This window comes from Balearica regulorum, chromosome 7 (assembly GCF_011004875.1).
Source record: "Balearica regulorum gibbericeps isolate bBalReg1 chromosome 7, bBalReg1.pri, whole genome shotgun sequence".
Classification (NCBI taxonomy): Eukaryota; Metazoa; Chordata; class Aves; order Gruiformes; family Gruidae; genus Balearica; species Balearica regulorum.
The window spans coordinates 21,402,062-21,427,628 of NC_046190.1; the positions used below are offsets into that span (position 1 = coordinate 21,402,062).

The 25,567-nt window shown below is 43.2% G+C and overlaps 1 long non-coding RNA gene across 1 annotated transcript; it reads left to right on the forward strand.

Moving 5' to 3' along the window:
• Positions 1 to 4,266: 4,266 nt before the first annotated feature.
• On the forward strand, positions 4,267 to 9,800 carry LOC142602500 (uncharacterized). Its single transcript, XR_012836243.1, has 5 exons — positions 4,267 to 4,344; positions 5,326 to 5,457; positions 6,202 to 6,355; positions 7,275 to 7,376; positions 8,813 to 9,800. It is a non-coding gene; the product is annotated as an uncharacterized LOC142602500 (long non-coding RNA).
• The last annotated feature ends 15,767 nt before the right edge of the window (positions 9,801 to 25,567 follow it).

A 25,567-nucleotide genomic window follows, 5' to 3' on the forward strand; every position in this document is an offset into this window, starting at 1 on the left:
TGGCAGGTGTTGTTCCTGAAGTGTCTTTTCCTTTCCATAAATGGCAGATCTTGTGTCTGCAGATTTCTTCTTTCCTTTATCCTTACTTGACTGGAAACAACATTCAGAAAGAAAAAACTATGAGAAAAAGCAATTAATGCTCCCTCATGTTACCTGTATTTCCAGGCCAATAATTAAATCATGTTTTCTAGGGGAAAGTGAGAAGTGGGATTCAATATGGTAAGAGATGCTCTGGAACTCCTGGGATCTTCTTGATGCTCTCAGGGTCTTCACCCTTACTAATATTTTCTCATTCCAGACTGGGCTCAGTGACGCAACACACAGGAAACCACCATGGCTTGGGTTCGAAGTCTTTATTCTCAGAAATGATGTGTGTATCTGCTCTCACATACCACGGTTATCTTTCACATATGCCTAAACAAACACACTTGTAGAAACTAATGTGTCACCTGTAATGTTCTTGATTTGCCTGCGGCAGAATAAGATCTCTGCCTGACCTTGTTACATTGCCAAGTCAGAGCAGTTGCATGAGGACTGGAACTAAAGATTGACTGCTTTGGCCGGGGTATATGTGGTGGTTAGGACCAGAGCCTGTGTGTGATGGGATATTCTCCAAAATTCAGTGATATCTGGATGCATATTGTACAGTTATTCCTGTAATTAGTCCTCTTTTCTGTCCAGAAGCTGTGTGATGTGGTCTGGCACAAAGAGAAATGCAGAGACTGAAGAGGGGAGGTGTGGTATGACAAAGCAAGGCAAATCAGCTGTTCTACACAAAACGTGCTGGCCTTGGCCACAGTTTGAGGGAGTTGTCTGGAGAAATTGGAGAGAACTGCCAGGTGGGGAGGGGATAGAAGACCATGAAAAAGTCCTGTGCACCAGAAACTGGGACAGAAGAGCAGGAGGCAGTTGGATAGTTTCACTATTTAATTTTGAGCTTCATATTAATAAACCTTGATCTTAGTAAGAGGGCGGCCACTGGGAAAACTCCTTCCAGCTGCAGCATGGCTAACAGTTGGAAAAGGAAACTGAGGCAAAGTAGCAAGCATACCTGAAAATGTAGAAGTGATACATCTTACCATGATGATGAAAACAAAATGGCCTACCTTGTTATGTCCTGTTCTGTAGCTTTTCAGTTACTAGGAGAAATGTGGATTGTTAGATGTGACTGAAAACAACAGAACATTGTTTCCTGGGTGTGTTTTGCACAGATGCATGTCGATATCCTCAAGGACATGCAAGTTACCACCCAGATATCTGTAAAGAAATACTTCCCAACTTCTGGTCCAATTCCCTGGTTACAGAGCACACTGATGGATCCATCTGTTCCCACATCTGGGAGTGTTTTTGAGTCTCCTCTTCACAGACAAACTTGTCTGTCTTTGGAGGGGCCTAGACATTTCCTGTAATTATTCACGGTGCTCACTCAGAGCATGGGAACATGCCCATGGTGGTTTATGCTGCCTGGTGGTCGCTGCTACAGCACTTCGATTGAGGAGTTGTAAGACATTTTAATTAATAGAGGTTAGCCTCTGATACTGGAAATATTTAACTTAATCAAGGTTCTCTCTAAAGTTAATTCAGGCTTTTGGCTGCCTGCATATACCAGTATACAGCAGGTTTCTGGGGAGTCTGGCCAGCCAGTTCAGCAGAGCTGCACAGACGCAGCAGAGGAACATCTTATGATCAATGCAATTACTGCAGTTTGTGTCAGTGGTGGAAACTAGACTGAGAACATCATTTTATATGGGTCACTGACAAGTCATTTCTTTCCCAACTTGGTGCTTGTCTGTAGAGCTCTTTATTCACTTTTCAGTACCTTGTTTGAGCACCTTCCTCACATACATGAAGTGACTAACATCATGTGCAGACTGACAGCTGTCACATGTAGTTCCTCCTCCCCACTCTCTGCCTCTTCAGGACCCATTTCAGGAGAAATCCCTATAGGGAGTGGTACACTGGACTTCCTGAAGACTTGGCAGCAGAGTCTCTGAGTCCTTTCATCTGAGCTGGAAGCACGGCAATATAAAAAAGCCACCATCTCGAGGAGGAGGGGGACTGAAGTATGTGAGTGACTCATCCCACTTAAATGACTGTCAGATACTTTATCTATCATACAGTTTTCTTTGGTTGCAGCCTGCAGCTCTTAGCCAGGTTTTTTTTTTGTTTGTTTCAGTTCAGCAATAAGCTGAGCCATATCATTTGCCTCAAAGATGCTGCAGCCTTGACAGCAAAGGAAGGTCTATTCCTACCCTCAGGGCTTGGGTAGTATCAAATACAAACTCCAGCTTTTTTCCTTTTCCTTTCTTAAGCTTATCAAAGATGCTTAGTAACTTTTTCAGATCCGCCAACTTAGTAAATATCTTTTTTGCATTTTCTAGAGCATGGTGTCTATGGCACTGGCTGCTACCACTCACGTTATATATACTAATGGTTAGTAGTAATGAGCAATAATCAGTAATCAATAATCAGCCTGAATAATTATCTTAATAATTGCAGGGTAATCTATGTGCAAGACATGTTTGTTGAAAAACAGATATGCACGCTGAGAAAGCCAGCCTGATACTCTGATAGTCAGGTCTCACAAAGTGTTTATGTGAAGCTTTGAACAGTCTGACTTAGTTCAGAGCTTGCCTGGTCACTGCTGAACTTCAAATGGTAGGAAAGCTGTGCTTGGCCAGGTTTGAAACAAGAGATCTGGTTTCTCTGGCCTTGTGGAAACAAAAGATCACAAGTAGACTTGCTGGTGCCATGTGTTTATGGGAAGTATGTAAGCGTTGCCTTATTTTTCACTTGGCCACTGCATTTGGCCCAAAGTAAAAGTACCCATTTAACAGATTTGATAGTGGACTCCAGAAAATTAGGTTGGTTTCAGACATGAAGAAAAATGCGGGGGTTTCTTAATTTTAACCTAAAAGCAATGGATTTACACCATTGGGATCCTACTTAAGCCTGGCTTGTTTCAGTATGTTCAAGCTGTTCTAGCAGTAGCATTTCACAGCAGGCTTTTCTTATCTGGGGAATGAAAGGCCATCTGGAAGCTTTCTCCATCTCAGGATCTGCACTGCTGAAACATGATTTTCCTGGCGTCTTTAGATCTGAAAGGCTAATGAGTGCTACCTGATTTAAAAGTGGAAGTATTGGTATTTCTGTCTGCCTAGAAGGAAATAAGCAGAGATAATAACTAAGAATGGTCAAGATTTAGTTATGTTTCTTCTCCCTTTTGTTTCACAGGGCTACCTTGACAGCAAAGGTATGAACTAGTTTTCTCAAAGCATGTATGACAAATGTCTCTGGTAAGAAAACTTTCTTAACAGTACTTGTGTCTCAAGAGGAAATCAACAGATGTAATAGGAGGATGCAGGAGGCTTTGCAAAATGCATGTACTGGAAACAGGAGGGTCTGAAGAGAGCAGTGGCAGAGCTGGTTGGCCTGCATTTGGGTAACCCACAGAAATCTCAGGGGCTTTGCTGAAGTGACTGATCTGATTGCGATCATATTCAGATGTATGAGTTGATCCAAGCATCTAATGACAAAAGATCTTCCCATAAGGTTTTCCAGAGTTCTGCAGATGGGGATGCAGAAATGCAAGTTTGGAGATAAGTTAGCAGCTCATCCACAGCCTGGATGAAGGTTCAGCTTGGCTCCAACAGTTTCTGTGAAAAATCTCCCAGAAGAGGTGTTATCAATCATGAAACGGGAATCTGTGCTTCAGCAGTTAACACAGCATGTAGGAAACTGCTGAAGGAGACTCAGTGGGACTGAGCATGGGTGATGGGACAACACTAAGAATTCAAGGTCTTATAAACCCTGAAATCTTGAGATCAATTCCTGAAAGACCTCAGAAATAATGAGAATAAAGGGTGTTGCAAGCAAGTGGTTGTCTAAAATCTTCATCTGTTTTCAGAAACACACAGCACAACCTCACTGCGTGGGTTTTGAGTTTCCCCATGCCCATTTCCTTCACCTTTGGCTGGCAGAACATGCTGTGCTGGAAATGGGAGCACCACAGAGGGGAGGAGGGAGCTTGTCCTGTTGGTGGGAGATTGCTCTGCACAGTTACTTTCCTGGGGAACCATTTTTTTGCAAGAGCACATTCTGGTGGAAAGTTAAGCACACTTTATTAAAAAAATCTGAGGACTGATGCAGGTCTTCCTTTGGTAGAGATAAATTAGGAGCAACTTTTCAGACATCTATGCCAGTATGTCAACATACAGCTGGTATACGTATGAGGAGAAATAGGCTTCCTTGTATTTTTGTCTTGCTGTTTCTTCAGGCAACTTCAAGAAGAATGATCCACCCAACATATCTCCAGAGAAGTATGAAGATATTGTTGAGTGAAAGGTAGTGTTTTAGTTTCATTGTTATCACCTCATCTCTTCTAAAACCTTATCTGTTTTATCAATAGAAATACTTAAACCTTGAAGACAAAATCATGTCAAGATCCAGTAGCTAGAGACAGAAAAATTCAGATAAAAGTAGGACTGGTGGTAGATTTATCATCACTGGCAATTTTTTAACTCAGTCTGGCGGAATCTTTAAAGATTATGCTGGCAGTCAAACAAGTACAAATTCTCCGTCTGTGCTGTAGACATGGTCAAGTCAAACTGCATTAGTTGTTTATGGCTTCATCATTTATAAAGGTACGTTTTAACTGGAGAAGCCAGTTCAAAAGGAGTGAGGGGAATAAGGCAAAATCCTTTGACAGTTGGAAAAGAAATATGATGGGAAAAGTAACATATCTGTGGCTTTCCTATGACACTTCTTTATATTTTTATTTATTCCTTTCGGTATAGTTTGACCTGCCGAAATTCATCTGTCTCTGGGACTTTCAAGATGAGCATTTTCACTATGAGTAAACTGACTAACAAAAAATATGTTTAAAACTGGGTTTCCTATAGGTAACAAGTTTTGTATAAGTAACAAATTATCTTTTCAGATCAAATCTTGCTAAGCCAATAAAATTTCAGAATATATTTTGGATATGTGTTTTTGGTTTTCCAAACTTTGGGGCACTTAAAGCTGGAAAATTTCACTTGTTTCTTCCTAATGTAAATTCAGTTAAATATCAAACTGTTCTTTCACTCTTCAGCCTTTCACAAATCTAATTAAATTTATAGGACCAGTAACTGCAACTTTCTTCCATTACAAAGACTGTAATTCTCCAGTTATTCCTTTAAAGCCAGTTGGATTTCACTAAGGTTATTGAAAGAAGATCTTGGCTCTTCGTTGCCATGACTAGTAAGACTCAAATTCTGTCCTTTTCTCCGCAAAGATGGTGGCATCTTGCTGCTACTGGTGGTTGATTTTCAGGCTCTCTTACAGGATGATGGTTTGCATGAGTTGGTGTCATTCAGAATGAACCATATGACCAAGATGGCCCTTCATGCACTACAGCATGAGAACATACTGCCAGTAAAAGCAATCACGCATGACTTCCCCATGACCACCACACTGGTGAGTGCAGTAGGAATGATTTGTGAGACCTTTGCTAGGGCTCTGTGTCACCCAGTGAGCAATGTCTGTGGCCTGACTTCCCATGCATAGAGTGCCAGTGGGGGACAGCTGTGTGTTCAGATCTGGAGGGGAGATAAGAGAGGGCAGATGTGATGCAGCTGTAGGAAGGTTTTGGCTTTTGAGGGTCTGGATGTGAGTAAGTGAAGAAAACCAGAGAGAAATATCTGCCATAAGTATGATGTGAATTCTGATATGAATTTTATGCTTTTAATACTGTGGGTCTTCCATGGGTCATCACCACTATTCTCTGGCATTCCTGAAAAAGGGCGATGATAGAAGCAGTTCCACAGCAGTTGTGCTTTCCATATTCTATCTTGTACCTCTCCAAACAGCAGAACATGGTTGTATCTTTGCTTCAGAGAAACTGTCTTGTGGCTTTTTATCCAGCAGAAAATTTGGACATTCTGGCAAAAATTGAATTCTCTTGTAACTCTGCACATGGAGAAAAATGCTGCTGTGCCTTGTGCCCTCTTTCTCTTCACTAGCTCAGGTATATGTCCCATGGTGCACCATTGTCACTCCTCTTCTCTTACTTAGACACTTAGCCATAGCCACCAATGCAAAGTGTGAACTCAAGTCTCTGGATCCACTGTGAAAAATATGGATCACTCTGCTTTGCCTTGGGCCCAGCTCTATCGTATACAGAAACATATTGCACCAATAACTTGTTCATTTCTTCAGTAGGGCTGCCCCAGAAGTGAGAAGTGATGGATTCTGTTCCCCAGCATCAGACATCTTTAGCTTTGGGATTATCATATGGGAAGCTGTAATGGCACAGTTTACCAACCTGCACGTGTACAAGCCACTGAAACCTTGCCACTGACTGAACAGCAGGGAGGTAAGGATGGTAAGGGTATTTTGTGGGGAAACTCAGTATCAGCCTCTCTATAACTCTGACATTGCTAGGGATGGGAAGAGCCATTTTCCAATTTTTCTCTTTCATATGTGGAAAGAAAGCCCCACTCCTACCCAAAGAGTTGATGTTGCCTTTATCAGGAGGTCATCATTTCCTCTGTAATTCAGTCACTATTTGGACTGAAAAATATTCCACAACGTTCTGAGAGTAGCACCAGCAATGCTGGCCATGGGACTCCCTTCTTAGACAGGAAAGTCCATTTTACCCATAATCTCTTCTTCATCTACATTTTCCCGTATGAAAGCTGTGTTCAGGCTTCAGGGGAATCTCTCTCCTTCCCTGCTTATGCTTTTAGTCTGGTCCTGAGGGCAGAAGACCTATCTGATCGTTCTGTGCGGTCTCTGTCCATCGGTTTGTCAACATCCTGGTGCCTTCTTCCACCACAGTGACTTTTGAACCTGTTGATGGGGTATGATGGCTGTGTACCAGACTCAATGACATTAGGCTCCTGCAACTTTTCTGGAGATAGATTCCCTCTGCAGAGAGAAGAAACACAGTTTATCACCTTCAGTAATGAAAGGCTGCAGTGTAAACCTAAACACATTGCTAAAGAATTTACACAATAGCCATACAAAACTGCTTTTCAAGGAACTATTTATTCCTACTAACTTCAATGAATATGTAAAAATTACTGTTTGTTATGCAATTATGCAATTCAGTGCAAGCTTGGCCATTTTTACTGCTAGCAAGTTCATTGCGGGGCAAAGTTGCACATCCAGGCACCAGTTCTCAGAAAGCTAATGTGACATTGTTTCTGTTGTTTGGATAAATAAAAACAAGTTCTAAAGTTCACAGAGTTAGCAAGTATTGCTGCTGATTTTGGCTTTCCAAACCTCACCAGACCGATTTGGTGCATGAAAACCTGGTGGAATCCCAACCCCACCAGGAGACCCACGTTTTCTGCCATATTAGAGACAATCAAACAGGAAGAACAAGCAGTCAGGTAATAATATTCACTTGCACTCCTTGTTTGCACAGCTTTGTAACTGGATATTCAGTCCCACTTGTAAGTGATTAGTAATATCCATAGGGGTTGCTCCTACCCCAGCCTTTAGTTCACAGACTCAATCAAGGCCAACATTGATTTTTTTTTGCTGGAATAGTTGTGTTGCTAAAGATAAAATTTGTGTGGGAGGAGCAGGTGAAGAGGAAAGGGGAGACAATTTTATGCAAGTGCCCTTTTGTGCTTTGGCTGACATTTTGTGGGGAGTTAAAACTGTCTTGGGTAGGACTGTGTTAGAACCAGTTAGACAATTTTTTTTTGTGTCTAATCAAGACCCAAGAGTCTTCTGCACCACGGACTATGTCTGAGGAGGATTAATGAGCCAGCACAGAGCCATATATTGCTGTGGTGATTGCTTGCAGTAGGAGAGCAGACACGGTCCCTCAGGCATTGCTATGCTGTCTCAGAAAGACTCTGTTATGGTGGGAGAGCAACAGGGAGCCGGGCTTCTGCAGAGCTCCACGTAGGTCTTGGTGGAGCGGACCCAGTGTCGTGGGAGGTCTGTGGCTTCCTGCGTGCGCATCCCCAGTGCAATCTGCCTCTTCAAAAATTTTGGAAGAACATTCAGACGGAGGCTTCTCACATAATCTGCCCAAAGTTTGTTCCAAATTCTCAGTGGGAGGAGGAAGAGCAGAAGGAGAGTTGTTCAGGTACCAACAATATAATAATGGAGTTAATACTCTGCTGTCAGATAACTTGTCCTGGAATGGCTCCATTTGCCACATTTGCCTTTGTCTGGTGTCCTCATTAAAAGTTTTTAAGTACTAAAATATGGTAAATTTCAGCAAGTGTTTTCTAAGGTATGGTCATGAAACAGAGTCCTGAAGAGTTGCCTGCTTGAGGAAGTCTTGAACCTAATGGACAGCTATAAAGATTTTTGCTTGTCTTTATCTGTGCTTTTCATGGAAAATATCTCCTAAAATCTGAGTGCAGGGTATGGAAAGCAAAGATAGAGACTTGTCTACAGCAGAATACCTCTGGTCTTAAAAAATAAGGCCTAAACTAAAAGACAGCATGTCAGACTGCTGCAGTGAGATTAGCACAGCCCCACATTACCTACCGCATGCTGTGTGTGACACCCACTGTCAGCCCAGCAGCCTGCTGCCACCGCTGCAACAACACTGAGACAGCATGTGGCACACGCGAGTTCCAGAGCATCCCACGGCTTTCCACACTGAGGGAAAATCATGTGGTGCTTCATGCTAAGAGCAGGCAGATGATGGTTTCTGACACTGAATGCTTCTGAATAACAATGTGAGCCAGCCATAAGTTCAGCAGGGAGGTACCTCTCTGGGGTAACAGGCCAGCACTTGGCCAAATCATGCCTCAGCAGCAGGATGTGGATAAGCATCGCTTTTTCTCTCCTCTCTCCAAAGGGAATCAGAGGCTGCCAGCTTGCAGCAGTGCCTTCTCATGTTGACATGCAGGATTACGACTCTGTTTACTTTGGGACCAAAGCCCCAGAGGAGGACTTCTTCAGCCATATTTACATCATGGTTCTAGAGTTAGACCCTGATCTCCTGCAGGCTATTGGCAACGTGTTGGACCCTGGTGATCCCCTCCAAGTCCAGCTGTTAGAAGGGAACAATCTTTATTTCTCCAAGCAAGACAAATGGGGAGAGATAGTTTGTGAGTTTGAGGCAAGAAGATGAACATATAGGAGCCCAGCTGCTTTCAAGGAGCCTGGATGGTATGGTGATACTGGCATTAATTGGCATTAAAAAAAAAAACCAAAACCAAAGATTGAAAAAGCAAGATCTTGGACCTCTGCAAATCCCTGATTCATGGCAGATGAAAATCCCAGCATGGCCAGTACCAGCCAGGAGAGGGCACTGGGATCTCATAACAATTGGAGGAACCTGAACACCTTACACAATCACTGGTGGGACTGAATAGCAAAAGAACATTCTCTCTTCTGCATCCTCCCATTCTAATCAGAAATTATTAACAAACTAGCCAAGCACCAGAAGCTGTTAATTTCTCAATATAACACAGCATCAGTTAACACAGCGGATTCACCCAATGGTGGGTTTTGTTTGTTTATTTGTGGGGGTTTTTTTTGCCACAGGGCATCTACCCGCCTTTCAATGGACTGTTTAATAATGATGCTATTTTCAAACACTGTTCCACATTATTTCTCCTCTTGCAAGCAGAAAGCGTCAGTGGTGGGCAGGAACCCAGTCACCTCCCATAAACTACCTCCACAACTGTACTGCGGGGACTTTGCTTCTGTTTAATTTTAAAAAGCATTTTTAATGTTAACACACGAGTACGTGACCTTTGGGAATAAAACCGGGTGGTTTTCTTTACTGAAACACAACTGTGATAACAATCAGGGTTGGTTTGTTTGTTTTGAAAAAAATGTTGGTGGATTTGGATGAAAACTACAATACAAAACCAGAATTTACTTCCTGCTGGAGAGTTATGATTCTGCCCCCCCCCCCCCCCCCATCAACTCTGTCATTAGATTAATTAAACACATCCTAAATTGTATAGCAACACACAGCTGGAAATGTGTGCAGAAGGAGTGTAAGAATAGCCAGCAGCCAAGCCTGGGTCAGAGTGATGCCCCATCTATGCTAAAGCCTGTCTGATAGTGGCTGGAAGTGTGTGAGTATGTGAATGTGTATGGCACACACTTCTGGCTGCTTGCAACATACTCTATATTGACAGTCAAAGTGTTAAAAAGGTGGAGTTTGGGAGAGAGGACAAGGCTTTCCTCACCCCTCCAGTCACAGCCCTGATGGGGATGAGGAGAAGCCTGAGTTTGTGCGAGGGACCGTAGCAAGAATTTCAGTTGCATAATTCTTGGTGGGATTAATTGGTTAATCCATGAGATTAAGGGTGTAATTCTTAAATTGAGCAGGAGACAAAGAGTTGTTTGGCATTAGATGGTGGCACTGAGAACTGGCCTGAAGGATAAATTGCTGTCTGACTTGTTTGAGAAGCAGCGTGCAGGACAGAAAGAAAAATTTCTGAATCTTAGGTGTTACAACATCTGTGTAGGCATTCAGCTTCAATGGGCACAAAATGATCAATCTTTGTACAATTTCTCTGGCAAGGAGTGTATGATGTTTAGCACAAGCTCTAAATGAACATCACACAGATTTGCCCAAATTTCTGTAGCCTTGCCATACATGTTACATATACCCTGATGTTGCAGGCTCAGATATGTCAGACATGGTCCGTGTGACCCTCCTCCACTGATGTAATCACATTGCACGTGGCCCATTAGGTTGTACAACACATCGCCATCACTGGGGCAAATAATGTGCTCAGCCAGAGGCCTGGGAAGGAAGAGGCTCTGCAGAGCATCTGAGAAAGCAGCAGATTTGCAGCACCTCACTATCTCCAGCACAAAACTTTTCTTGGTGAGCAGCGATCTGGAGGGATTGTTTTGTGTATCACAACAATTTGAACCTCCATAGCTCTCTGTGGATTGGGGATAAGCCAGCCAGCAGTAGAAAAGGAGCAGAGGAATGTATCAGACCACCTCTAGCTCATTTCTGCCATCTTAGGGACTCCTACCAAATAGCCTGGTCACAGAGGTTACAGATCTCTGGAGCACAGCTCTTGAAATTACAGTTAAGGTGACTTGTGTCTCTGGGTAGTGAGGGGAACGAGTCGTCCTTCCCCTCCAGTTATCCTTGCTCTGTGCTCCCTCCACCCAGGTCTCTTGCTCAGGCTGGGAGCATTGGGTCGATCTGTGATTACACAATGACACAGGACTTTTCTATATGGAGCAAACAAATCTCTAGGTCCATAGCAGTGATGTGCAGAGCTCCAGAAATGTCCGGTCATGATGGAGATTACCTTGCGGCATCTGTAGGACCCCGGGTCTGTGGGTCCTTGTGGGTATTTCTTCTCTTTTAAGAGTGGAAAAATGTGATACATATGTAGCAATGTATTTGTGCAGTACCACCTGTCACTGGGGCTTCTTCTTATTCACAGTTTTGGTTTGGGAAATAAAAATATGTTTGGAGTCCTCAGGGAGCAAAAAGAAGGATAAGGAAAGCAAATATTTGTGACATAACTGATTGGTCTGATGTTGATGCACTGCTAGGAAGGCCTTCCTCTGTGTAACTAGAGGTAGAACAGCAGCCTGTTGACATCACTCCAAGCTCTCCCAGAGCAATGCAAGACAATATTGGAAGAAAATTCTTAGGCAGGGTTCCTTAAAGGTTTTTTCTGCTGTAGACCATTGGCTGTGGGTGTGTGACTTGGTCTACCTTTCTTTACAGCTTACTTCCAGCAGCGACATTCTGCAGTCTCCAGACTAAAATGAATGGAGAAGAAAGTAGTTAACCGCAGAGGTTACCCTCAGAGGTACGGTCACTTGGTTCCCGTTAGGTGTTTAATTCTACCTTTAGAACCGAAAATAGAAATATTGGTGGGTTTAGTCATATAGTTATCAGTGGAATGATTATAAATGAGCATTTATGGGTGTAGTTAATCTCACCTACAATTCAAACCCACCCACCCCCCAAGACATGCCTGTCTGACTCCATTAACTCTAGTGGGTATGTAGGCAATCATCTAGGATGCAGACACATTGGCTCTGGAGCCAGTTATTTTAATTTTTGAGATATAAGAACAGGCCCATATTTTTTTGCAAGCAGAATGTTGAAGAAAAAAGATGGAGAGAGGTGAGAGGAGAAGCATATAAAGAAAGGAATATGTATTGCTTTTTTGATTATTTTTTCTTTTATTTTTTTCAAAAAAATTACTTAACCCAGCACAGCCCTAAGCAATTTATCAGATTATTACTTGTCAGATTATCACACTGAGTGAGACTATATATCCATGACAGCAATGTGTGACAAATTTCCATATTTGTCAATATAAAAATTAAATGAAGAAAACAATGGCTGAGGCAAGTGGTTTAAAATTCTTTTAAAATTTATATACCATGGTTATAAATTATCCAGATAACTGTATTTGTCTTTATAAATACATGCTTTATCTCATCGAACTTTGTTCGTTACTTTCAATTGCTCTTTGTATCAACCAAGATTTATTTCTCTTTGTGGCAGAAGGGGAAATGCCTCAAAAGTGCCTCCTTGACCTTTGGAAATCCCTCACTTCCCAGTAGCACAGTGTGGCTGTGGAATTAAATGGGACTCCTTCACCAGGCACCTACCAGTATCTCTCCCTACTTCCTCCTCCTCTGCAGTCCACAGTGCCCTGCAGGTTCTGGGAAGTGGAGACACTGCCCTCCTCCGAGAGACCTGCTGCTCACAGGCAGCATCCTGCCCTCATCCTGCTTTTATTCTGCCACATATTTTCTTTTAGCCCTGCCTACCTGCTACTGCCAAATAGTTCTTGCTTACTGACCAGGTTTTTGTGCTGAGGTTTCCTGCTAGCACCACTCTGAGACCTCTGCATCTGACACATCTCCTTCAGGGAATGACGACAGACCTGTGCTGCTTGAAGCTGCTTTTCTGGGCTCATGTTTTACCTAGAGCCTCCTCTTCGCCTCCAAGTCTGTGAGCCATTCAAAATTCAGGACCTACAGTTAGTGTTTGGGCTGATGATTTTCTGCCTTCATGGCTCATTCTCCCAAAGGCAGCAGACTGCAGTCAGCTAAATATATTCAGATGTACCTATGGAAAGCAAAACAAATTACTCCACCTCCAATAGTGGCACAAACCACAATATCATAAGGATGAATCCAGTATGGGGCTAGAGAGTGGGGAAACTTGATTCAGACTTAAGAAAAACACTTTATTATGCAAAAAAAGGGTGGTGGTGTTCCTTCCCCCCCGACCCCTTTTCCAAATTTTCTTTTATTAAGGCTGAAATAGTTTTAGGCAGGCCTTCACCCTCACTTGATCTATAGGTCCCCTCAAGTACACCTGGATCAAATAATAAATAATAGTCCTTCCTTAATAGCTTTTAGTCTGAAGAGTCAATGTACCTTACATTCAAAGGTGCAATGAAAGAGGTCATGGTACGTTGAAAGGTACGTTGAAAGAGATCATGGAAGTTCACTCTTCACTTTCAATGAAAGCTATTTAGAAAGTCTGATGTTGGACCCTTTCAGCCAATGCCTGGATTAACTGAGTTCATTAAGAAACATTTAACCAACCCATTTGCACTGATAAATCAAATATCCTTCTTGCCAAGTTCTTGTGAAATATCAGATAGGCAGTGCAACGTGCCTGGTTAGCTCTTATTTATACTTTGTTTTGCTTCCAGAGGCTGTATCATCTGAGCTATTGAATACTAACAGAATGTACTGTACCACATATGGATCACTGTGCATCTTTTGCTTCAGCACTACTGGGAGATTTACTTCAGTTAATAACTGTTTGAAAGTCACATAGGAAGAAGGCAGGGGTACACACCCATATTTTTTTAAAAATATTTTTATTATTTATTTTTCATTGAAATGTCATATATTTCACACCTCTTAAGTGGGGAAAATAAATCACAGTTGATATTCTCCTCTTCCGGTATTCCAAATGAGTTTAAGCCAAAGAATAGGGCATGTCTTCCGTGTTTATGAGAAAGAAAGCATTAAGCACCATCATTTCCAGAGGAGGTGATATGTGCAGGAGGAGATGATGGCTGGGAGGATGAGCCACCTTTCATACTTAAGGGAGGCAGGGATGAGAGTTGCAGCAGAAGAGTCTTTATGTGGGCCCTGTTCATCCAGTGGTCCCATGCATGAAACCTGTAGTGGGGGAGGACTGGAAGAGCTTGTTACATGCTTTGGCTGTGGGATGGGATGAGACAATCAAGACCTAAATCTGGACAGCTGTCACAAAAGAGAACGGTCCCTGTGGCTCTGAATTTATCACTATCAAACATTAAATGAAACTCAAATACAATTATTAGCTTAGAAAATCTCACTTTAGCATGAAGTACACACATATTTTGCTTTAATCAAGTGAACTCTGGCTTTGATTCATTGATAAGTTCATCTTTTATACTATCTTCCAAACCATTGCTGCTTGTGTCCTGCCAGGAAAGCACCGTCTGTTCTTCTGCTACCCAGGTACTGCTTGTGAGTTCATCCAAGTTCTTGTCCCTCATGGGATGCAGGTCATGAATGCTACGTCAGTTCACCATTTGCTGCCAGAGCATTTCATGGCTGATTTCCACCATGATCAGTAGAAAAGATGTCCCAGGAACTCCCTTGACCCTGCAAATTCTCCCTTTCCCTCTGTTACCATGTGGCTGGTATAGGCCCTCACACAGGGAATGACTTGGGGTCTTTGGGCAAGGCAACCACTGGTCCTCCCTGTCTCACCTGGCTCTGTCCTCATACCCTGCAGCCCCGCTGCATACTCACCAGTTTGGTACTGACTTCTACAGAGAGAGGTTCCTCACAGGCAGTACCCTCCACCCTGTCCTGGGCTCTCTGCACTTCTCTTTGACTTGTAGCATATTAAACACACTTCCCTTGCTTTTTTCCATTTTCTGACACAGCCCTTCTTTCTCAAGTTATTCTACATGTCCTCAGTTACCATTTAGAGTAGGGAAACATGATATACACTTTTACTGCACTCGCTGTATTTTGGCATGGTTAGGAGAAAAGCCCGACTGACAGACACTAATACCTGTAAACTTGAAGTCAAAATGCTGCTGGATTCTGGAATTTTCTCTGTTCAAAAACTAGCCTCCCAAACAGTAAGAAAACATGTAAATCAGTCTGTGGGAGCTTGTCTGGAAGACTAGGCTGATGAGAAGACCATCCAGTAGTGTGTTCTCCTGCAGACATTTGTGTGGTATCACGCTAGGGGTTTCTTGCATGATATTGAGGAAATTGCCATAGCCTAACTTTCTACGCAATCGACAGGGAGATGGTGTCACCACAGTGAAGAATCCTCCTCCACCACCATCCTCCTGCTAGAATGGTCCAGCGCTGGCTATGCCACTATGGTGGGCTTGCTTCTTAGGGCTGTTCTGTTTCTTTGATTTTCTCCTTTAACTTCCCAAACCACTCTGCTACCTCTGTGCTTCAGTCCTGCTCTCTAGCAAGGACTGAAAGGCATAGTGAAGCCATTTCCTTATCACTGTAGTTACTCGATATCACGAAGTGTAGCCAAAGGTTTTGTTACTTGATGATTGCTGATTTTTTTCTTGAATTTTAAATTGTCCATTGGTGAATTTTTCCATCATCCTTTTTTTTTAATGATATCCACTGTTTTCAGAACATGCAGACTATCAGCAAGTTACATGTTTCCATGATCTTTTGTGATGATAATGTCACTTTTTAAAGTTGCTGAATGCCTCTAGTTAAGGCCCTAGCCCAAGTTTCAGCAGGTCCTGTTTGTGCTGCAGATTTGCTGCTCAGCCTTTGAAAAGGCACGGTGGGCACTCTGACTGGAATGACAGTGTTATAGTTGGGGACAGTTGATAAAGTTGCCCCTTCACTTCTTTATCTCCCGGGGCATGGACCTTTCAGATGACCTGGCTGTACACCATGGTGGCTCTGCAGCTGGTTCAGGAGGAGCTCCAATGTCCGTGCAGGCAGTTGGGAGCAGCAATCTCAGGAGCTCTGCTAAGTTCAGATGTCATCTTTGAAATTTGGCAGCCTTCACTTCTGTGCCTCTTTTTACCATGTATAGCACTGGGACTGACTTTTCCCATTTCCTGACTTTTTTCTGCCTGGCTCAGGGTAGTGCCTGTTCTTTCCTGATGCTGACCATAGTCCAGAGATAAGCATTTTGACTTTATTCAAAGATGATGGGGTATAGCAGCAACATAGTGATTTACTCTTGATGAAGTCACAGGAAGGCTGTTATCAGTTTAATTTCCTTGCCTTTTTGGAGACTAAACAAGCAATTTGCCATGTATTGCAAATGACTGATAAACTTCATTGGTGTCCTGGTTTTCGTCTGGGATAGAATTAATTTTCACAAGAAGCTGTGAGGGGACACGCCCAGGACAGCTGACCCAAACTAGCCAAAAGGATATTCCATATCATGTGACATCATGCTCAGTATATAAGGGGGAAAGCTGGTTGGGGAGGGGAGAGGGGGAACAGATGGATGGTGGGGGACATGACTGCTGCTTGGGGATGGGCTGGGCATCGGGTTCTGGGCAGTGAGCAAATTTCATTGTCTATCACCTGCTTTGTATATTCATTTATTTAGTGGTGGTGGTGTTATTTTCCTCTTCCTTTGCTGTCCTAGTAAACTGTCCTTATCCTAACCCATGAGTTTTACCTTTGTCTTCCAATTTTCCTCCCCATCCCACCGGGAGGGGAGGGGTGAGGGAGCAACTGCATGGTGTTCAGCTGCCAGCTGGGCTAAACCACAGCAGTCCTTTTTGGTGCCCAACATGGGGCCTGAAGAGTTGAGATACCAATAAATCTGACCAGAGTGTGTTAAAACAACGTTGTTATACACGTTTATTATATTAGTTAAATAGTTGCTGGTCACAATGGAGTTTTGTTTTTTCACATGGTTGTGCTATGTAAACCCTTACTTGTTGTTTGTATGTAGGTGGTGCTGTTTACCATCTCTGGGAGAGGAGTCAGGATTCTCATTTTGCTGTACTGTGTAATATTGACTTAAGATATGATATCATCACTGGTTATGAGGTTAAGCTGGTATTTGTATGTGGCATTGCTGTCGTGCCTGTAACTCTGACAAGATCTCTCAGAATGTATTAATAATTGCACCCAATCTATGGGGAAAACAGGGGGGGGATACTTTATCCTGCTCTTCCACATCCCCTTTTTCCTTCAGGCTGGTTACAACAGCTTTCAAGAATTTTTAATATCCCTGGGATGTTCAAGCCAGCATGCTCCTAGTGCTAGGTCTCCTGAATGTGTTTCAAGTCTTGTTTAAGGTTACAAAAAATTATTTTAAGAACACCACCCAGAGATCTGCCCTGAGGCTGGATAGTCATGGGTGGCATGGCATGTGGAAGAGTGTGGGCAGGTATCTAGAGAATTTCTCACTCCCAATGGTTTCAAACATCACTCCCAAAGAACTACAGGACCCTGTTAAAGTGATAGAATATTTGAAAGGAAAATGCTGTGGCTATTCCAAAGAGGCACAACTTACCACCCTGTGCTGGGCCCTGGCCACTATCTACCAAGTACTGCTCGATAGTAGGCAGTGCCATCAGGGGGAAGAGAGGGAGAACAGACGGAGAGGCACTGCTGCTACTCAAACCCCGGTGACAGGCACTGCAGCTGAACTGAAAACCAAACCTGTACCAGTATCAGTCAGTCACCCCTATACAGAAGAAGAAATACCCCAAAAATTGAGTTCACTTAGTGAGGGATGACAATGAACTAGGACCATCACAAGAACAGGAGGAAGAGGTAGAACCAGAGATAATCACCCGATCCCTGTCCCTGAGTGAGCTGTGAGATATGCAAAAATATTTCAGCTGCCATCCAGGCAAACGCATCATTACCTGGATGCTCCGACACTAGGATAACAGGGCCAGTAGCTTGGAATTAGAGGGTAGGGAGACCAAGCATCTGGAATTCCTGTCTAGGGAAGGGGACATTGACAAAGCGATCAGAAAAAAGACACAAGTCCTCAGCCTCTGGAGGCAACTTCTGTCAGGCATGAGGGAAAGGTATCCCTTCAGTGAAGATCTTGTATGTCATCCAGGCAAGTGGACCACCATGGAGAGAGGCATCCAGTACCTGAGGGAATTAGCCACGTGCGAGATGGTTTATTATGACCCAGACAATGTGCAGTTACCCACAGATCCTGATGAAGTCCGATGTACCCAACACACGCGATGGAAGTTTGTGTGGAGCGCACCATCATCATACACCAACTCATTGGCAGTAATGGACTGGGAAGGCAAAGAGGCACCAACAGTAGGTGAAGTGGCTGGCCTACTCCACCAATATGAAGAAAGTCTCCCTCCCTTGTCCCAGTTGTGGAGAAACTGCCCTGGGAGGTCCAGCAACTCGAAGAGACTATGTCCTATTCCCCACTTGTATGGATCAGTATCTCAGCTATTAGAAGTAAGAGTTCCTCTGCTCAAGGGAGAAGATATAGAGGGTGTACACCACAAGGTACCCTGTGGTTTTACCTGCGTGACCATGGAGAGGACATGAGGAAGTAGGATAGAAAAACCTACCTTGACCCTAGAGACATGAGTATGTGAGTTGCAAGGAAAAACAGTCACAAAAGAGGATTCTTCCAGGAAAAATGCCACTCTAGTTTCCAGCAGGCAGTTTCCTAGACAGAATGGAAAGCCTGATCTTATTTATGATCCTCTTGAATGGACTTCTAAGTCATTATATGATGACCAGGATTAAAGGGGCCCTGCCTCCAGCCAGGTGGAGGAAAGGGACAATCAGGTTTATTGGACTGTGTGGATCCAATGGCCTGGCACCTCAGACCCACAAGAGTATAAGGCTCTACTGGACATTGGTGCACTGTGTACCCTAATGCCATCCAGCTATAAAGGGGCAGAACCCATATGTATTTCTGGACTGACAGGGGGATCCCAACAGCTAAGTATACTGGAGGCTGAAGTGAGTCTAACTGGGAATGAGTGGCAAAAGCACCCCACTGTGACTAGCCCAGAGGCTCTGTGCATCCTGGGCATAGACTACCTCAGGAGAGGGTATTTCAAGGACCCAAAAGGGTACCGGTGGGCTTTTGGCATAGCTGCCTTAGAGACAGAAGAAATTAAGCAGCTGTCTACTTTGTGCAGTCTCTTGGAGGACCCTTCTGTTGCAGAGCTGCTGAGAGTTGAAGAACAACACGTGCCAACAGCTACCACAATGATGCACTGGCAGCAATATCGCACCAGCTGAGACTCTCTGGTTCCCATCCATATGCTGATTTGTCAACCGGAGAGCCAAGGAGTGATCAGCAGAACTTGCTCATCCTTTAACAATCTTATACAGCCAGTGCGAAAGTCTAATGGAGAGTGGAGGCTTACAATAGACTATCATGGCCTGAATGAAGTCACGGTGCTGCTGAGTGCCACCATGCCAGATGTGCTAGGAGTCAAAGGAAGCTAAGTGGTATGCCATAATTGATACAGCTAATGCATTTTTCTCAATCCCTTTGGCAGCAGAGTGCAAACCACAGTTTGCTTTCACTTGGAGGGGCGTCCAGTACACCTGGAATTGACTGCTTCAGGGGTGGAAACACAGCCCTGCCACGAGTTTTACCCTTTTCTTCTCCATCCCACAGGAAGAGAAGGAGTGAGCAACTGACCCTGTGGTACTTAGTTGCCAGCTGGGGCTAAACCACAACAATTGGCTTCATCCTTTTTCAGCTGAGTTATTTTTTGGGTCCAGTGAGTTCATACACAAATATTTAACCAAGCTTTTTGAGCTAACTGGTCAAATGTCATTTCTGTGATCTGAAAACTAATGATGTAGTTTGTATCTTATCTCTAGTACTACCCATGTGTCATGTTACAAATATGGGTGTTACACAAATTGTTGAATACTGAAGTTATCACTGAACCTTAATACTTGCTGATCACAGCAGATCCTTTGTCAAATTGCTCCCAGAAAAAAGGCAGAGGTTAATACTGTGATTTTCTACAAGGCATTAAGGAAAGTCCTATCTGAAAGTAGTAAGTGTTTAGTAGCTGAGATGTTGTTATTCACAGCAGAACAGAAGCTGATTTCCACAGGCTACTCTGCTAACCTGCTCAATGAAAATGTTCAGTGAAATGTCACATGATAACATTAGGATATAGGAGCCTGAAGATGGATGTACTGGATCATGACAATAGTCAAGTCAGCCCAGAATCCTGTCCAACAGTGGCTTAAAAATGAGTTCGCAAGGAACAAAATAAAAGCATGGCAACCACAGAGGAATACACTTTCAGACTGCTCCAGTCTGAGCCAATGGTGGTATCTTTGTGTTTGAGTCTCAATGGATTTTTTTTTCCCATGAATTTGCCCAGTTACTTTTTGGACACATACATCTTGCAAAATGGTGTTTCACAGCTGAAGGACATGGTGTGTAAAGAACCACCTTCTTTTGCCTGTTTAAAACCTGGCTATTTAAGTACTCTATAGTTCTGTACAGGAAGAGGATATGAGCAGTCATTCCCTTCTCACCTTCTCCCAAACCCTTCAAGGTTTCACAGATGTCTGCTATATCTTTTCCAGACCAGGAAGACCTAGTCCATTTAACCAGTCCTTCCAGATTTTAAGTAATCCTTATTCTAAGGCTTTTCAAGGTCTACTCCATCCTTTTGGAATTGCAGCTTCATGCAGAATTCCAGCTAAAGGTCCATCATAGGCTCGTATGGTGGTGTAAAGAGGTGCCTTTTTGTTCTTTATTCCTTTTTTAATAACGCCTAATGTTTGATTTGCTTTTTTGGGCATCCTACCTGGCATAGAGCTCGCTTAATATCCAGCCTACAATGGAGGAAAAAATAATTAATAAAATCTGACATGGTCTCTTCCTCCATAACCTCAATCTGCCAAAAAAACAAAGGGTACAGGACATTCCCTAGAAGCGCTGGCAGATTTCCAGGCTTCATCGGTTGTAAAGCTTCTTGCATTTGCCTGTCCAGCAGCTGTCCTCCATGGCAGCAGGAAGTGGTGGTTGCTGCAGAACACTCCTTTTGCACATCTTGTTTCTCCCAATCACTTCCCAATCTCCTCCTAGCAAAGAGAAAGGGTAGAAAGGCTTTGTCCTTGTAAAGGTTAAGGAAAGATGGGAAATCTCGCCTATCTAAAGAGATTCTAACATTGCTGATAATTTTGCAGTTTGATCTACAGTCTTCATGAGATTAGGAACACCTTTTCACACCAAAACCTGTTGTAGCCAGCCAGCCTTCCCTGCCTATTTCTTTCCTCACTAAAGCACATCAAACATATAATTGTGTCTCAGGGGTGAGTAAAGATTCAAATGCTGGATGTCTTAAGGAGTATGTAAAAGTATTATCTAGCTTTCACAAAGTGCTTGACTGGAGCAGATAGCCCAGGAGGCTTTTGAAAGAGGTTGGAGCTTGCACAGTTGAAAAGAGAAGAGAAGAGAAGAGAAGAGAAGAGAAGAGAAGAGAAGAGAAGAGAAGAGAAGAGAAGAGAAGAGAAGAGAAGAGAAGAGAAGAGAAGAGAAGAGAAGAGAAGAGAAGAGAAGAGAAGAGAAGAGAAGAGAAGAGAAGAGAAGAGAAGAGAATCTTTTCAGTTGGAAGGGACATACAATGATAATCTAGTCCAACTGCCTGACCATTTCAGGGCTGACCAAAAGTTAAAGCATGTTATTAAGGGCATTGGTGCTAGAAATTTTATTGCATATCCTTGCCTCTCAGCTTACTGTACAACAGCCCACTGCCTGGAGCACAAGGGTAAAGTTGTACTTTTCAGAAGCTGGATCTGGTTTCAGTTTGTTTGTGGTATGTATGTAATTGTGTGAGGGCTACTCTACATAAAGCTGTTCTTACAAACTTCAATACCGATCACACTCCCCAGTGCATCATTAGCCAGAAGGTATATATTCTGATGTGTAAATGTGTATCATCAAATAGCTTCCTTTGCTGGGCAATACTTCTGAACATTGATCCTGAATATTAAAAGGAACAAATATTGAAAATTATTACTTTGATTTGTATCTGGAAGCTAGGGAATAGACACTGGTTAATAGCCTGCAGCCAGCTTTCTACTGTGGAAACTCTGGATCCCTCTCCAGCAGCATGAGGGAGATACTTGGAAGAGCAAAAGTGAGGAAAAACTCCTGGATCAAGATAAAGACAGTTAAGGAAAGAGAAGGGAGGGGGAAAGTGATGCAAGACTCACCACCTCCCACCAGAAGACAGATGACCAGACAGTCTCTGAGCAATGGCTACATTGGAAAGACAACTCCCCAGTTTTTATTGCTGAGCATGATGTTAGAGGACATGGATTATCTCTTTGTTCAGTTTGGGTCAGTTGTCCCAGCTGTGTCCCCTCCCAGCCTATTGCCCACCCCCAGCCTGCTACATGGGTTTGGGGACTGAGTGAGCAACCAAAGAGGCCTCAACACTGTGCAAGCACTCTTCAGCAATAGCTACAACACCAGTGTGTTATCAACACTGGTTTAGTCATAAATCTAAAACACAGCACCATACAGGCTGCTGTGAGGAAACCAGACCCAGTGCACCCTTGCAGGCTGTGAATACACTTGGAGGGGCTGGTTTGGGGATAAGAAGGTATTTTTCTTACAGAGCCAATCTGGACGAGAACAGACGCAAGTGAATTAAACAGTAAGTGCAGGTCCCAGGCTAAAGGCTGCGTATAAACACAGGATGGGATCCCAGGAGCCGGCCCATCCATGCCACTTGGCAGGCCTAACAAAGCAACAGTTTCCAGAAGACATTCAGAGGAAGGCCTGGATTTTGAAAGATTGGTTCATACAGTGGTCTCCCACCCTGTCAATCTGAGCTCAGTTTCATGGGTGAAGTCAGAGAATGGTGCCATTTCATCACAAGACCAGAGGGCTCAGCATCTGCTTTCATACCACACTGGGAATAAAGCAGAGTCTTTCAGGTGCTTCTTGTGAATGCAAACTGTATCAGGAGGGGTCTTTCATACTCAAATAATTCCTGACTTTCTGTCATCAGAGGTGACCCAAGACCTTTGGCAGTTAAATCTCTTTCCAGTGAAACTGGCAGATCCCTCCAAGCAGTTCTGGCTTTATCCCAATACCATTTTTAAACCCGTCAGGGATTATGTGAGTAATTGGATAAATAATAAAAAAGCCAGGTCCAGATGTGGGAGTGATGCTGTGAGCAAAGCCCTGCTTTTCCAGCACATTAGGCTTCACAGCAGTCGTTCACCCTCAGGGCTGCCAATAGAGGAATGCAAGGCACCTTATCTGCAAAAGTAAAGGAAAAGAAAATGCAAACAACTTCAGTTTTTCCTTGATAACAATAAAACTGACTGTTCTCAGCAATATAATCATCCTTCCAGACATGGCCTAGAAGGCTTCTCTCAATTTCACACATCTGCTCACTTCTGTTTTTAAATACCTTTGGTATGCAGTATTCAGAGCAGTGCCCATTGTACCAGAATTTACAGAATTTGTGCTGATAAAGAGCATCATTAGGACCAGGATAGATGTGCAGGGAATCTGCCTCAAAACAGATCCCTAGCAGTCTACTGCTAGATGTAAATCTGTGTGAGTCTCCTGAGGCTCGCTTTGTAGTCAAGGGAAACAAATAAACTTCTTCAGAGACTGACTCATTTCACACTAAAACAGATGTATATGTCAGATGACCTGTTCTCTGGAAGTACCAGTGTTTCTCCACAAATAGGGGAGACTAGCTGATTTGCACACCTATCTTTTTAATATCTAAATTTATGTAAGAAATGTTTTTTTCCTCACTGCTGTAGAATCTGCTAGTCCTCAGCTAATTGGGCTAAAGACAAAATCTACCATCCTTTAAATCGCATTTTGACAGCTCAGTAGAAAACAAAGTCCGGTGTTCACAGTATATCTGGCTATTTTTGTACACATGAAAGTGCAGATGTGAGCACTCAAAAACTGATTGAACCAATGTGGAGTCAAGTTCTAAGCCAATGACTTGGTGCAGGAAAGAAGATGCCTTTCACAGCTCATTATCTGAGAGAAAAAATAAGAGACTTCTTATGTTTATATAGGCTATATAAGAATATATTCATTTTAACACTTCCTAAGGGGTCAATATCATTCTGGCTGTATATCGCAAAAGATATAATGGGATAGGCTGAGTGTTGGCAGGTGGCAGAGCCTGTTTTGCTGTCTTGGAGGAACTGAAATGGTCCCTGATACGGTCATTTGAGTGGGATATGTCTCATCTGATATTAGTTATCTGAAAGTCTGAATGAGCGCCCTTTTTAGCGTGTGAGGAGAAATAGGTACTGCCAGAGGACGCTGACACCCATTTAATGCTCACCCACTGTCAATAGGTGCTGGACAGAAACCTGGGTGTCTGAGGCGAAGAGCAGGAGAGTGGTCAGAGTATGACCAGAGCTTGTGGGGTGATGGGGAAGGGCTATTCTGTAGGGCAAGACCTACCCAGGGAGCATAGAAATGGGGAATTCTCACCGCTGCTGGGGAGCTGGGCTATAAAACACAAAGCTTATCAACAACGGGGAGGGGAAGCAAAAAAATAAGCAAGCTGTTTCAGACAGACCTGTCCAGGGAGATTTTGCTACAGAGCAACTCTGACCCACTTCATTTTTGTTGCCAGCATTCTTCACTGCATTGTCACTGAGTACCAGTTTCATAGATAGGAAATATCTGACCTTTGTTAATCAGAGATAAACATGAAAATAATATCCTTTGGCACTGATTCTCATTCAGAGTTTAAGAGTAATTTCATGTCTCTTTCTTATAACACAGAGATTTCCTTCAGTGATGAAACTAATTGGGTTTTTATTCCAGTAATGTTCCCATTCCCTTCCTTAAGCTGCAGTTGTTATCAGCTATTCTCTACACCCCATGGCCTCTTCCCTTGTTTATTTGTCTCCCTACTGGGTCTTCACTGAGTCAGAATTAACATTGCTTTAGGACTATTACATGACTCAGAAAAGTCAGGTTTAGTAATATTCATTAAACTTAATAACCAAAGAGTAATTCATGCTCTTGATACTTAAGCAGTATCAGAAAATAAGTATAATTTTGCACCTACTAAATTCCTTTTTCTCACCTTGTACCTACTTCACCGGATTACTGCACTACAGGTTTCCTGAAACCTGAGATATGCTATTTAGTAATTATGTGTCTAGTTTAATAAAGGTGTACTTGTTATTCAGAGTCCTTCCCATACGTAGTTAGTTTTAAGAAGACATTATCCAAGGAGCTCTGGCCAGCAGCAAGCCTGAGTGCCTACTGAATGTGCAGCCCCTTTCACATCCCCTTGTGCAGTGATGTTTCCTGAAAGCTTCCTTGACTTGGTTTAGTCACCTCACTACAGCTACCATGTTCAAATGGGCTCCAAGAGAGGATCAGTATCTCCTCACATAAAGTCACATTAAAAGGAAACATATAGCCTAATGCCATGCCTTGTAGTTGGGGCTGAGTGGAAAGTGGGGGAATGGCGGGGGAGGCACATTAGACCCAAGGGGCTGTAGGAGTCTGAGTACAGTGTTTGCAGTAGATCACTGCTAGCACTTTACAGACACTACCTACGAAGTACAGACAAGACTTGGCAACAGAGTCTTGGGATCAGCTTTTCGGTCTCAAGTGACTGAATCACTGTTC